Source organism: Hordeum vulgare, chromosome 2H (assembly GCF_904849725.1).
Source record: "Hordeum vulgare subsp. vulgare chromosome 2H, MorexV3_pseudomolecules_assembly, whole genome shotgun sequence".
NCBI classification, from domain to species: Eukaryota; Viridiplantae; Streptophyta; class Magnoliopsida; order Poales; family Poaceae; genus Hordeum; species Hordeum vulgare.
This window is the reverse complement of record NC_058519.1, coordinates 3,558,602-3,573,106: the sequence shown is the minus strand read 5'-3', so window position 1 is coordinate 3,573,106 and position 14,505 is coordinate 3,558,602.

Here is a 14,505-nt window from a genome sequence, read left to right as displayed (position 1 = left end):
ATGAAATGGATGAAAGTGTTCTTAGTCCATATAACTAACCTTGATGGCAAGATCGACTGGCCGTGGATGACACGTTATCTCAGGACAGCTGCTCGACTGGCGCGCCTTGATCTCCGGGAGAGTGAGTGGACAGCGTATTATCCCATCTCCAATGGCTATCGAGCCATGGGGCCTCCCGCCACCAGATATCATCACCAGCTCTGGATCCAAAGGTTCCTGGCTAGGGTTAAAGTCATCCCCTTTCGTAGCCTTCCCCGCGTCCCTGTATGCCACGAGCTTGTGGTGGGATGATATGTTGGTGAAGTTATTGGGATCATCCAGGTCACACTCAGAGAATGCCTTCGCCTTCTTGTACAAGGCAGTATGGGCCATGCCATAAAGGTCGTACAAGTGTGGCATCTCCGTCTTATTGTGATGCGCCTAAAAGAGAGGAACAAAATATTAGCATGAAGAATGAATTGCATGAATCATGAAGCAAATCACATACCCAGTTTCGTCCGAACTGAAGTAAGTTGGCGCTACCTTGATGGTGTAGCACACCAACCATTTGGCTACGCCGATCCTTCGCATTCTCGTGGACGGCTCGCCAGCTGCCTGTGCACCACTCATCAACCAACGCCTCCCAACAATCCATCTTATCTTCACACCATCTCGGGGGCACCTGTAAGTTATTAGAAAGAATTTTGAGCGCTACTCCTATGAATGAAATCAAGAAAACTATGTAGAAGGACTTAAGAATAGGTAATTACCTTCATGTATTGCTCCTTCTTCAGAAACTTCCCGCGACAATCCTTCTTCTGCTTCTTAATACCACGCGTGGCGTAGTAGTCTCGAATAGCGTGCGGCCGAGCCTCGTGGCGTAAGTTCTGTAGTAACCACCTACACTCGGCCTCGAGAACCTTGGCCGCCTCCTCCTCATATCCATCCTCACACCTATAGAAGGTATGCAATCAAACGTGAAAACACCGATTAGTACAATAATTAGCTACATTGTTAATTTTAGATTGTGTAAAAGGATAATTTATCCAAAAGCTCTTGATCACCATCTCAGCCCTCGTGTGGCACAAGACACCATCTATAATCTCCTCCGGCGGGGCCTGCACAGCCTGGTAGTGCTCCCACGAAAATCCTAGTGTAGGAACCTGACCCTCACCAGGCAACGTGACAAACCCCGGAAAATTTGTCCGGCAAAGCACACCAAGGACGGAGTTTGGCCTGCGGACTCCAAAAGGGTGTACCCATCCCCTGCAATATGATAAGGTCAACGCATTAGATATTTGAACAAACTTGAAGGCAAAAGCTAAAAAAAGAGTAAATGTACTTACCTATCTCCTTCAGGTTTAATCACCGGCCTCTGCTCGCGGGTAGCCGACACAACCGGGAGACGTGTACTACCACGCTTGTACACGGTGGCCCTGTCCACCTGCACATTGCCCTCACTATCCGTAAGCTCATCCCCGCCATCCCCGCCCCCTGAGCCACCTGGACCCTCGATCCAATCTGGCAACTCGGTCCGATCCGGCCAGGTCTCCCATCTGAGCCTCTCCACGTCGGGTGAAGCCTCCGGAACCGTAGTCCCGTGGGCCGAATGCACCTCGACCCGAGGTTGATCTTGGACCGGAGTCTCATGGGACGAATGCCCATCAACACCAGGCTCCTGGAACGGAGTCCCCGTAGCCTCCTCCGCAAACGGGTCGACCATAGTAGTCGTATGCTGGGGTGAATGAGCTGGTGGTGGTGGCGAGGACGGCTCAACAGTCCTCCTGGATCTTCCGTGGCCACCACCTCTCCCTGTACCCTTCCCCTTCTTCCCTACCCGACCAGCACCTCTCCCAGTGGGCAATGCTGCCGACGAAGAAGAACCCACGGGTGGTGTCGACAGACTGTCCACCAAGGCTCTACCGAGAGATAGGGGTGGAAGGGAAGTACCACCCCTCGTGCGGGGCGCTTGGGAAGAACCCGTTGAGCGATCTGGACCAGCGCCCACCATCTTTCAACACCTGGTGACCTGCCATGATAAAGATTAAAAGAAATTAGTACAACATAAAAAAATTGAATAACTGACATGAATAAATAATATGTACATGAATAATAAAGATTAAAATATATACAATTTAAGTTGTGAATCTTACAAACTAATAATCATCATCAATAAATGCATCATCATCATCACTATCACGCATGTCTTCATGAATGACGTGCTCGTCGGGTTCAGTGGCGTGAAGTTGTGAAAGAACTTTCTTTAATCGTTGAAGCATTGACAGGTCATCCACATCAGTAACCTCTACGACTTCCAGGTCTTCTGGTTCCGGCTCAGGGTTGGAGTCGGATTCATTGTCGCTGTCTACTTCCATGTTCTTGGGTGAAGCACGGCAGTTCTTGAAACGTTTCTTGGAAAGACGTGTTTCTTGGAAGAATTCTCCATCATATGTGTCTGGGTTAATGTGAGGTTCATAATCCTGTTCATTTGGGAGAGGTGGTGTGACATGTGGCGGCATTTCATAAACAACATACCTTCCAGATTCTTATCCGTTTGGCATGCCCACGGTAGATAGAAAACTTGGGTCGCCTATTGAGCTGTAATATAGACATCGGGAACATCTAAATGGGTGTGTGGATTGATTTCGACTAGTCCTATATGTTCATGAGTCCTTCTAGTCTCCTTCGGCTGGAACCAATAACATTTGAAGACTACGACATTCGGTGGGTTTTCACCATAGAATTGAAGTTCATAAATTGCTTCAACTCTTCCATAATACTCGATAACACCTTCGCCGATAGCAGAGACACCACAATTTGTAAATTTCTAGTCGGGCATAGATAGCTCTTTGCCAAAGGTACGAAAGAGATACCCGTTGATGTTGTATTTCTCAAATGAACGGACCTTATAGTCAAAACCATTAGCGACTTGTCTCAATTCGGCGTCCATAGACTCTGAATTAGCCTATAAGTTTAATACGAAATGATTGTTGCATTAGCCGCAGGTTAGACCAAGAAATGAAATGGTCCATTATTGATAATTACCGTTTGTTTGAACCAAGAGATGAAACTGGGATAGCCGCCTCTTGTCTTTGACAAAAGCTCATACTCTTCGACGGAATCATTTTCGATCACCGCTCCATCCGAGAATTTGGCGACGTAACGGCTGTTTGAAATATCCGGGAATAAGAGCAGTTCAAATGAATTAGAAGTTACGGGAAAATGTGCCGAGAACTCACTCGATGTACGGCCGCACTTCTGTTAGGTTGTTGAAGATATACAATGAAATGTTTCGCAATTATTCGACATCCAATGTTATTGGTTTCGAAGCACCGGCTGGTGCGAGCTTCCCTTTGAATAGGCTGAGGTTGGACCCACCTTTTTTAGGGTCTGCATCATTGTGCCGAGGGTTCGGATTATGCAAATGATGACTTTTGGCTTAGTAGTGTGCTGTCACAAAGTTTGCCACCTCCTCAGTAATGAATGTCTTAGCCATCGATGCTTCAATTATATGCTTATTTTTACATTTAGCTCGAAGGGTCTTCTGCATCCTCTCAGTTGCATAGCACCAACGATCTTGCACGGGCCCACCCAATCTTGCCTCGGTCGGTAGATGTAAAATCAAATGCTGCATTGGATTAAAGAAGCCCGATGGAATGATCTTCTCTAACTTGCACAACAACTCCGGTGCAAACTCCTCCATGTATTCTACCACGCCAGGCGACAATTCTTTCGCACAAAGAACACGGAAGAAATAGCTCAGCTCCGCCAGTACTAGCCATTCATCCTCAGGAATAAAGCCACGTAACATCACCGGCATTACCCGCTCTAGCCATATGTGCCAATCATGACTCTTGAGACCAAAGATTTTTAATTTTTCAAGACTCGCTCCCCTCTTTAGATTTGCTGCATACCCATCGGGGAACATCAAGTGCATTTTGACCCACAAGATAATTTCCCTCGTAGCTGGCCTTCCAAGATTGAACTAGGCCTTTGGCTTCGACCACTTCTGCTTTCCTTTGCCTTCTCGCATGTTTTGTAACGGTCTATGATATAGTGTCTCTTGATCGACTCTAGCCTTAGTATTATCCTTTGTCTTCCCATCTATGTCGAACAATGTACCAAAAATAGCCTCACCGATATTCTTTTCAGTGTGCATCATGTCGATATTGTGTGGAAGAAGGAGGTCTTTGAAGTAAGGCAGATCCCAGAAGCATGGCTTGTGAGTCCAGGCGTGTTTTGAATTATACCCCTTGAAATACCCTGGACGCTCTAGATCAGGCTCGAGGGCGTTTAACTGATCCAAGATCTGTTGGCCTGTCAACGCAGGTGGTGCCAAGTTTTTGACAACTTTACCTTTGGTAAAGTTCTTCTTGTCTTTTCTAAACTCATGGTCAGGATCCAGGAATTGTCTATGCAAGTCAAAGCAAGAATACTTCCGACCCTCCTGCCACCAATGAAACTGAAGAGCTGCCTTGCATTGGGGGCACGGGAACCTTCCATGCACACACCATCCAGAGAATAGTGCATACACCGGCAAGTCATGCATAGAGTACATGTACCAACATGCATTTTGAAGTTTTGTTTTCTAGCGGCATCGTATGTCTTGACCCCATTATCCCAAGCGTCTTCCAATTCATCCTTAAGCGGCTGCAGGTACACATTCATATTCTTCCCCGGATAATTGGGCCCTGGAATTATCAACGTTGGAAATATGTTCTTTCTTTGCATAATCTGACCAGGGGAGATTGAGTAGAATGAAAAATACAGGCCAACAACTATATTTGGTTGCCGTCATGCCGAAGGGATTAAAACCATCCGTGGCGATGCAGACTCGAGGATTCCTTGGATCTGCCGCTTTATCCTAATGCAATCCATCGAAATGTTTCCATGCTTCCCCATCCGATGTGTGTACCACCATCTTATTCCCATCCGCATCTAGTTCGGTTCTTTTGCCCAATTTGTGCCATGTCATCTGTCTGGCTGTCTCTTCGACCATGAAAAGACGTTGAAGTCTTGGTACGATTGGCATATACCGAAGAACACTAACTGCGATTTTGGTCTGCCTCTTCTCACCCATACCGTTGTCTACCACAAGATACCTACAAGACTCGCAATTGGGACAATAGTCCAAGTGTGCATACTCCTTCCTAAATAAGACACATCCTTTCTCACATGCATCTATCTTCTCATAGGGCATCTTAAGTACACGAAGTATTTTGTCTGACTGGTACAGGTTTGCAGGCATGACATGGCCTTTGGGTAGGAAGCGTCCAAATAGTGTCATCATCGCGTCATAGCATTCTCTTCCCAAGTTGAACTGATCCTTCAAAGCCATTACTTGTGCAATTGCATCCAGCTGACAGAGCTCAGTGTGCTCATGGAGACGACGTTTTGAAGACTCCAACATTTCATAAAAGGCCTTTGCAGATTCCTCCATCTCATCTTCCGAATCCCGAGCATCATCAAAGTCTTGCACCATGTCTTTGATCCCGGTACCATGCTTGTCCGTGCGACGACGGACCACCTCAGCTCTTGTGCGTTGTATAGACTCACCATGAAATGTCCATGCCGTATAATTAGGCTTAAAACCCCTCCTCTGCAGGTGTTTAATCATTACAGCCTGTGTCATCTTTTTATAGTTGTCGCATCCAGGACAGGGGCAATAGTTTCTTTCCTCGCCATTTGCGAATGCGGCTTTCACAAATTCCTTTGTTTTTACAAACCATTCTTTCGTCATCTCTTTCTGACTAGGGTGACCGGTATACATCCACGCACGATCACTCATCTTGCCTGCCTACTAAAGACAAAAGAAATATATTTATATATAATTTAGCATTTATATTCATCGGTTAACCAGGTTCGTCATTTTTATTACGTCCACGCAACATACACGCTAATAGGTAAAGATAGGTCCTAATCCCACCTGAGTATGTGTAGATTGGGTTCGTTTTCCCATGATCTGCTCCGGATCCAACGCAAAATTTCGGCAGCACCTCCCCGCTGTTCTCCTGATACACGTCTCCGCAATAAACAGAGAGGATGTGCATCGGAGAACAACAGGGAGGCACTGATGAAATTCCACATCGGATCCAGAGCACAGCATACGGGAAAACGAACCCAATCTACACATACTCGGGCTGTCCATGGATAATGTTGGACAATTCAAAAGGATGGCGATTATAAATATGGAAAGACATGCATATTTATAGATGTCGCCCTTTCGAACGGGAGACGCATACTGGTCACGCATACTGATAAATTAATTTAATTACCTAAATCTAGAAAGTTTCATCCAGAAACCGAGCCATAGTAAATGCAGGGGCGGGGAGGAGATGAAATTTGTACTGACCCACGAATGCAGGGGCGGAGCTCGTACAACGCACGGGGAGGTCTTCACACAGTAGACCTCACAGCGACGAGACAACTATCACATGTAAATCCACCCGATCAACACAAATATTCTAATTATGTCATTTTAGAGGAAAACAAATTAAAAATATAATATTCATGAGCTAACCAAGGTTTTTATGCCATTTTGTAGCTAAATGGGCTAATTATCTCATTGTTGGGGAAAATAAGGTAAGGAGAATAAGATAGAGGAGAAGAAAGAGGAGGAGGAGGAGAATAAGAAGAAATCAAGAAGAAGGAGAAGGAAGAGAGGAAGAAGACGGAGGAGAAGGAGGAGGAGAAGGTATTCTTCTCTTCTTCTTTTCTTCTTCTTTTCTTCTTCTCCTTCTTATTTTTGTCTTCTCCTCCTCCTCCTCCTCCTCCTCTTCTTCTTCTTCTTCTTCTTCTTCTTCTTCTTCTCCTCCTCCTCTTCTCCTCTTCTCCTCCTCTTCCTCTTCTTCTTCTTCCTATTCTTTCTATTAAGCTAACTAACTAACTAACCTAACTAACCAAGCTAACTAAACCTATTGCTAAACATAGATAGCACTAAACAGCAAAAAAATAACAAAAACAGAATCTACCACTAAGTAACTAAAAAATAATCTAGCTACCACTAAATACCAAACAATAAAAAATCAACTTCTTCTTCTTCTTTTTTCTCTTCTTCTCCTTCTTATTTTTTTCTTATTCTCTTCTTCTCTTCTTCTTTACTTCTTCTCCTTCTTATTTTTTTCTTCTCTTCTTCTTCTTCTTCTTCCCCTTCTTATTTTTTTCTTCTCATCATCATCTTCTTCTTCTTCTTCTTTTTCTTCTCCTCCTCCTCCTCCTCCTACTCCTCTTCTTCTTCTCCTCTTCTCGTCCTCCTCCTCCTCCTCCTCTTCTCCTCTTCTCCTCCTCCTCCACCTAACTAACCAAGCTAGCTAACTAACCTAACTAATTTAACAAGCTATCACTAATTAACAAAACAAAATGTACCACTAAACTACCTACTAATTAACAAAAATAATGTGGGTGCGGGGTGTGGGGTGTGGGGGCTCATCGGGAGGGGCGGCTGTGGCGGGGCCGGGGCTGTTGGGGGTGGCGGGGCGGCGTCGGCGGCGCCAGGGGCGGCGGCGCGACGGTGGTGGGGCAGCAGCAGCGGGGCCGAGGTGGGGCGGTGGCGGGACGGTGGTGGTGGCGCGACGGTGGCGGCGGGAGCGACAGGGGCGGCGGTGGGGGCGACGGGGGCGGCGGCGCGACGGTGGTGGCGGCGGCAGGTGGGCGTCGGGGATTGGGAGAGAGAGAGGGGCGCGCAGGGTGAGCCATTACAGAGAGAGGGGCGGGGTGGGGGGAGGAGCCGTTAACGGAGTTAGCTCTTTGCCGTCTGTCGGCAGACGGCAAAGAGTCTAGACTCTTTGTCGTCCGCTAGCAGACGGCAAAGAAGGGACTCCAGTTTGACCTAACCCTCCCCCCCCCCCCCCCCGTGGTCAGGTGGGCCCATCTACATCTTTGTCGTCCGTTGTGAGACTCTTTGTCGTCTGCTAGCTGACGGCAAAGGTGTCCCTGATGGCAAAAACACTCTATGCCATCAGCCAGTGCTTTGTCGTCCGCTTTGTTGAAGCTGACGGCAAAGACACTCTTTGCCATCAGCTAGCAGACGGCAAAGACTAGGCAGATGGCAAAAAACTTATATATTTTGAGCTAGATACTTTTGCTCTTGTGCTTCACTTATATCTTTTAGAGCACGGTAGTGCGTGATTTGGTAGTTGGCTTATGCTATGAAAGTAGTCCCAAATGTGTTAGGTACCCAAAGAGGATGCAAAAACCTCCATCTTCATGTGCGTTGAGTAGAAAGAGAAGTTTCGATTCCTCTCAATTAGTTTTGAGACATGGATTCGATAATATTGAGAGTTATGTTAGTAGGATGTTGTGAATCTAGAGATACTTGTGTTGGAGTTAGTGATTCCCGTAGCATGTACGTATGGTGAACCGCTATGTTAGGAAGTCGGAGCATAATTGATCTATTGATTGTCATCCTTTGTGTTGAGGTCGGGATCGCGCGATGGTTTACACCTACCAACCCTTCCCCTCGGAGTATGCGTTTAGCACTTTGTTTCGATTACTAATAAAAACTTTCGCAACAAGTATGTGAGTTCTTCATGACTAATGTGAGTCCATGGTATAGATGCACTTTCACCTTCCACCATTGCTAGCCTCTCTAGTGCCGCGCATTTCTCGCCGGTGCACAAACCCACCAAATTCCTTCCTCAAAACAGCCACCATATCTACCTACTATGGCATTTTCATAGCCATTCCGAGATATATTGACATGCAGCTCCCACCGTTCCGTCTCATGACTTGTGTCGTCACTCTCATATTGCCATTGCATGATCGTAAGATAGCTAGCGAGATGTTTCAACGTCATACGCCATGCTAGATTGTTGCACATCCCGGTACACTGCCGGAGGCATTTCCTATGGAGTCATCATCATTGTGATCTTTGAGCTGTGAGTAAATAAAAGTGTGATGATCATCATTATTAGAGCATTATCCCATGTGAGGAAATAAAAAAAGTCCAAAGATCCCAAAAAAAGGGGAAAAAAGAGGCCTAAGATCCCAAATGAAAAACAAAAAAGAGAGAAGGGACAATGCTACTATCTTTTTCCACACTTGTGCTTCATGTTAGCACCATGTTCTTCATGATTGAGAGCTTCTTGCTTTGTCATTACCATATGCTAGTGGGAATCTTCATTATATAACTTGGCTTGTATATTCCAATGATGGGCTTCTCAAAATTGCCCTAGGTATTCGTGAGCAAGCAAGTTGGATGCACATCCACTAGTTTTCCTTTTTGAGCTTTCACATACTTATAGCTCTAGTGCATCTCTTGTATGGCAATCCCTACTCATTCACATTGATATCTATTAATGGGCATCTCCATAGCCTATTGATACGCCGAGTTAGTGTGACCATCTCCTCCTTTTTGTCTCACAACCACCACCACACTATATTCCACCTATAGTGCTATATCCATGGCTCGCGCTCATGTATTGCGTGATAGTTATAAAAGGTTTGAGAAAGTAAGAGTGCGAAAACAATTACTTGGCCAATTCCGGGCTTGTGCATGATTTACATTAGTTGTGTGAGGATGATGGAGCATAGCCAGACTATATGATTTTGTAGGGATAACTTTCTTTGGCCTTGTTATTTTGAAAGTTCATGATTACTTTGCTAGTTTGCTTGAAGTATTATTGTTTTCATGTCAATAGCAAACTATTGTTTTGAATCTTACAGATCTGAACATTCATGTCACGTGAAAGAAGTTGCAAAGCACAACTATGCTAGGTAGCATTCCACATCAAAAAATCATTCTTTATCACTTTCCTACTCGAGGACGAGCAGGAGTTAAGCTTGGGGATGCTTGATACGTGTCCAACGTATCTATAATTTTTTATGGTTTCATGCTATTATCTTGTCAAACTTTGGATGTTTTGTATGCCTTTTATATATTTTTGGGGACTAACTTATTAACTCAGTGCCAAGTGCCAGTTCCTGTTTTTTCCATGTTTTTGACCCCTTTCAGAGGAGATTTTGAAACGGAGTCCAAACGGAAGAAAATCCCCGAAAAGAATTTTTTTGGAACGGAAGAAGATCGGAGAGCTTGGGAGCCAAGGCAAGGAAGCCCCAAGGACCCCACAAGCCCCCACCCTGCAGCCAGGGGGCGCGCCACCCAGGCTTGTGGGCCCCCTAGACGCCCTTTTCCCTAGGACTTTCGCCTATATATTCCCATAAATTCCAGAAAAAATCAGGAGATCATCGCAATCACTTTTCCGCTGCCGCAAGCTTCTGTCTCCACAAGATCCCATCTGGGGCACGTCCTGGTGCCCTGCCGGAGGGGGGATTCGGACACGGAGGGCTTCTTCATCAACACCATGACCTCTCTGATGATGCGTGAGTAGTTCACCATAGACCTAATGGTCCATAGCCAGTAACTAGATGGCTTCTTCTCTCTCTTGGATCTTCAATACAAAGTTCTCCATGATCTTCATGGAGATCTATCCAATGTAATCTTCTTTTGCGGTGTGTTTGTCGAGATCCGATGAATTGTGGATTTATGATCAGATTATCTATGAATCTTATTTGAGTTTCTTCTGATCTCTCTTATGCATGATTTCATATCCTTGTAATTCTCTTTGAGTTGTGGGTTTTGTCTGGCCAACTAGATTTATGATTCTTGCAATGGGAGAAGTGCTTGGTTTTGGGTTCATACCGAGCGGTGACCTCACCCAGTGACAGAAGGGGTAGCAAAGCACACATCATGTTGTTGCCATCAAGGGTAAAAAGATGGGGTTTTCATCATTGGTTTGAGATTATCCCTCTACATCATGTCATCTTGCTTAAAGCATTACTCTGTTCGTCATGAACTCAATACACTAGATGCATGCTGAAAGTATCGGTCTACTTGTCTCGGACGTGATGCCTATATGCATGATCATTGCCTTAGATATCGTCATGACTTTGTGCGGTTCTATCAATTGCTCGACAGTAATTTGTTCACCCACTGTAACACTTGCTATTTTGAGAGAAGCCTCTAGTGAACACTATGGCCCCCAGGGTCTACTCCACACCATATTTTCAGCCTTACACTTTTTACTTCGTTGCACTTTCCGCCTTCAGATCTCACTTTGCAAACAATCTTGAAGGGATTGACAACCCCTTTGAAGCGTTGGGTGCAAGCTTGTTTGTGTTTGCGCAGGTACTCTCGACTTGACGAGACCCTCCTTCTGGATCGATACCTTGGTTCTCAAACTGAGGGAAATACTTACTGCTCCTGTGCTGCATCACCCTTTCCTCTTCAAGGGAAGAACCAACGCTAGCCCAGCCTCTGTCAACGTGTCAATTTTCTCGCGTTGTTGTCTGTGGGATAGCAGCCGTGTACTCGAGATCAATCCCCATGAACTTGTCTTTCTCCTCCGCCTCTTCAAGTCGTTCCTCGAAATAGGAAATAAAACGCGGCACCATGGCGATGTCGTCTATGTAGACGACATTGAGTTTAGTCGTGCCATGTGTGAGCACCTCTCTGTAGCGACTAATTGGATCATCCATGGTGGAAGAAGATAGTGGAAGAAGAGAGAGCGAGAGAGGAGACGAACAGAGAGCAAGAGAGGAGAAGAATAGAGAAGAAAGAATACTCTGCCTCACGGTACGGTTCTGTTTCTCTTCGCGTGAAACGACGCGGGATGTGAATGGTTTGGAGCTTTAGTCTCGGGTTATGCCACAAACCGGGACTAAAGGGGCTCGCACCAGCAGGCGAACGGTCACCACGACCCCTTAAGTCCCGGTTTGAGACACTAACCGGGACTAAAGGGTCTCGCATCAGGCGAACGGTTTCCACAAAACATTTAGTCCCGGTTCATGGATCAACCTGGGACTAAAGGCCCTTAAAGAACCGGGACAAAATATTAGCTTCCCGAACCGGGACTAATGGTGACATTAGTTCCGGGCCAAAACCAAACCGGGACTAAAGGGCCGAACATAAGACCAGTTTTCTACTACTGTATATCCCGGCGAGAAAAATTAACGACGCGACAGCTGGCGCTCTACCATCTTCGTGCCTATAAATACACCTTGGCACAGACGCCCGGCCAGAGGGAACGGGCACACACGTCCAGGCACAGCTGGGGAAACACATAGCCATACATCCATCCATCGACAAACCATCCATCCATGGAGGAACAACCCAAACCACGAGTAGAAAACAGGGTACTAGTCCCGGTTTGATTACGAACGGGGACCAAAGGGGTTCCATGTGGCCGTTGCGGGACGCCCAGGCAGGAGGACCTTTAGTCCCGGTTGGGATCAAAAGGCATCCACGCGTCAGCAACTCGCAAGCGCTGGTGTTTTTTTGGAGGGGGGATAGGGGTTTTGGAGGGTTAATTTAGGAGTTTTATATTGTGTTAGCTAGCTAACACAGAGAAGTGACATCTCTTTCTTCGTGCTTGGTCGACGCTAGCTACTATACATACAGAGAGAACTCGACGTTAGCTAGTAAGCGAATGAAGGAAACCATTAATTACACAGGGTCGTCATTATGAACATATATAAAGAGAAGTGACATCTTTTTCTCCGTGCTTGGTTGAACAACAAGTTTTCATATATCTATCCGGCGCTACTACATATATACAATATACATATCTTACAATCCCTAACATCATCTACCTATGATCCATTTGCAATTCCACATGGTATTCTCCGTCTTTAGGTATGACGTGGTCAAGAAAGAATCCCGCCAATTCCTCTTGAATTGCTTCTATGCGATCATGTGGTAGGAGTTCATCTCGCATCTGCCAGATCTAATTTAAAGAAGGGGTCAATACATATATATGAATAAAAACTCAACGCAATTGATGGTAATATATAAAATAAAATTGTGAATATTGTTTACGTACTTCTAATTGTTTGTCACAAAAGCCCCACTCAGAGGTCGAGTAGCTAATGAACTCGCATACGTAGTATCCACATAAATTATTCCCGGGTGCCTAGTACAAGCACTTTACGAGAATAGAGTTCAATCAAAGTAATAAGCAAGCATGATAATGGTATATAGTGATGAAACTAGAATCACTGATAATGGTACTACTTACTTTGGGGTGTGTAAATCTCAGCTCCTTCACACCGGAAACCATTCTGGTGAATTGTTTATAAACACTACCAGGCAAAGAAAAATATTATTTGATTTCAGGAAATGAACGTAAGTTGCCGATATGGTCCCTCTATTGATTGAACTTACTTCTGGAGCATTGGAGTCATGTCCGTATAATCCTTAGGATCTTTACGTCTCAAGTCTAAGACAGTTACTACTATCCCGTCAAGCTTAACGCATAGCAGAATAAAATGCAAATTGCATACGCATAACTCATCAATAACATTACTTAACCTCGAGTAAGCGAAATCGAATATGCACAAGACCGTAACACTCACTTGAAGTTATAAGAAAAGAGTATTTCCCTTTTGTTTTGATGTCTAAGGAATGCTTCTAGCAAGTTCTTCCTAGTATCTTTGGCTCTGTTTTGTATCGACCATTCATTTATAGTATTTGAGCTAATGAACCCAATGTCATAGATTTGTAGTTTTTTTCATTCGATGATCTTCAATCTGCATAATATAGTGAGGATAATTATATATACATGCAATGAACGAGCTGAGCTAGAGATTTAACTATAGAAGTAATACTTACAGACAGTAGCAAGTCAGGAGTTGTTTGTCGAAGGCCTCCTGATTGAATAACTGAAATAACTCCTCAAATTCAATAGGCAGCATGTCGAGTCCAATGAAATCAAGCCCTTTTTTAATTCCGAGCAATAAACCGTCGGTCTCAGACATCTTGCAGGATTCCATGTACCACTCGTGCAATTTTCGCATCATCCTTGTTAGGGGAGGATGATCAGGTTTGACGAGAGGCTTCATGTCCTCGTTTCTAAAGATCTCTACTAGCTCAGCCATTTCAAACTGTAAATCATCGTCCACGTAATCACCAAGAGTGGTACCCGGTAGTAGCACCGGATGATGAGCGATATCGCTAGACACCTTGAGCGGGGGGCATGATTGCTTCTCCTGTTCGCCGAGCTGGGGAATTGTTTTCCCACGTCTTCATTTTTTGTCTCTTGCAGCACTCGAAGTACTTCCCGGCCATCGCGCTTCATTATATGTCTTTGCAATACAGCGGTCATAGTTGGATGGCAGCTGAGGCGGTGGTAGTCGCTTCAGGGCATCCAGAGCGCGCTTCGCTTTCACCGGATCTACCGTTTCCTTCGGAGGTGAACGTTTTCGTGCAAAATGGGCGTGCACTTGGGCTTTCAAGATTTCTTCAATTTCCTCCGCAGTCATCTCATATGGTAACTTTGGAAGAGGCTTGAGGCTTCTTGGACCAAATTCGTATTTCTTCCCGCCTATTGTACTGCTAGCCATCGAAGCGGTGGCGGATCTCTTCCGACGTTGCTGAGAAGGCACGGTGATGTGATGCGTCAGAGCTGGAGGAGAAGGAGGAGGAGTGCCCTGATGCGCTGGAGGAGGAGGAGGAGGCGGAGTGCACTAACACATCGGAGGAGGAGGAGGAGGCGTAGTGCCCTGACGCGCTGGAGGAGGAGGAGGAGGCGT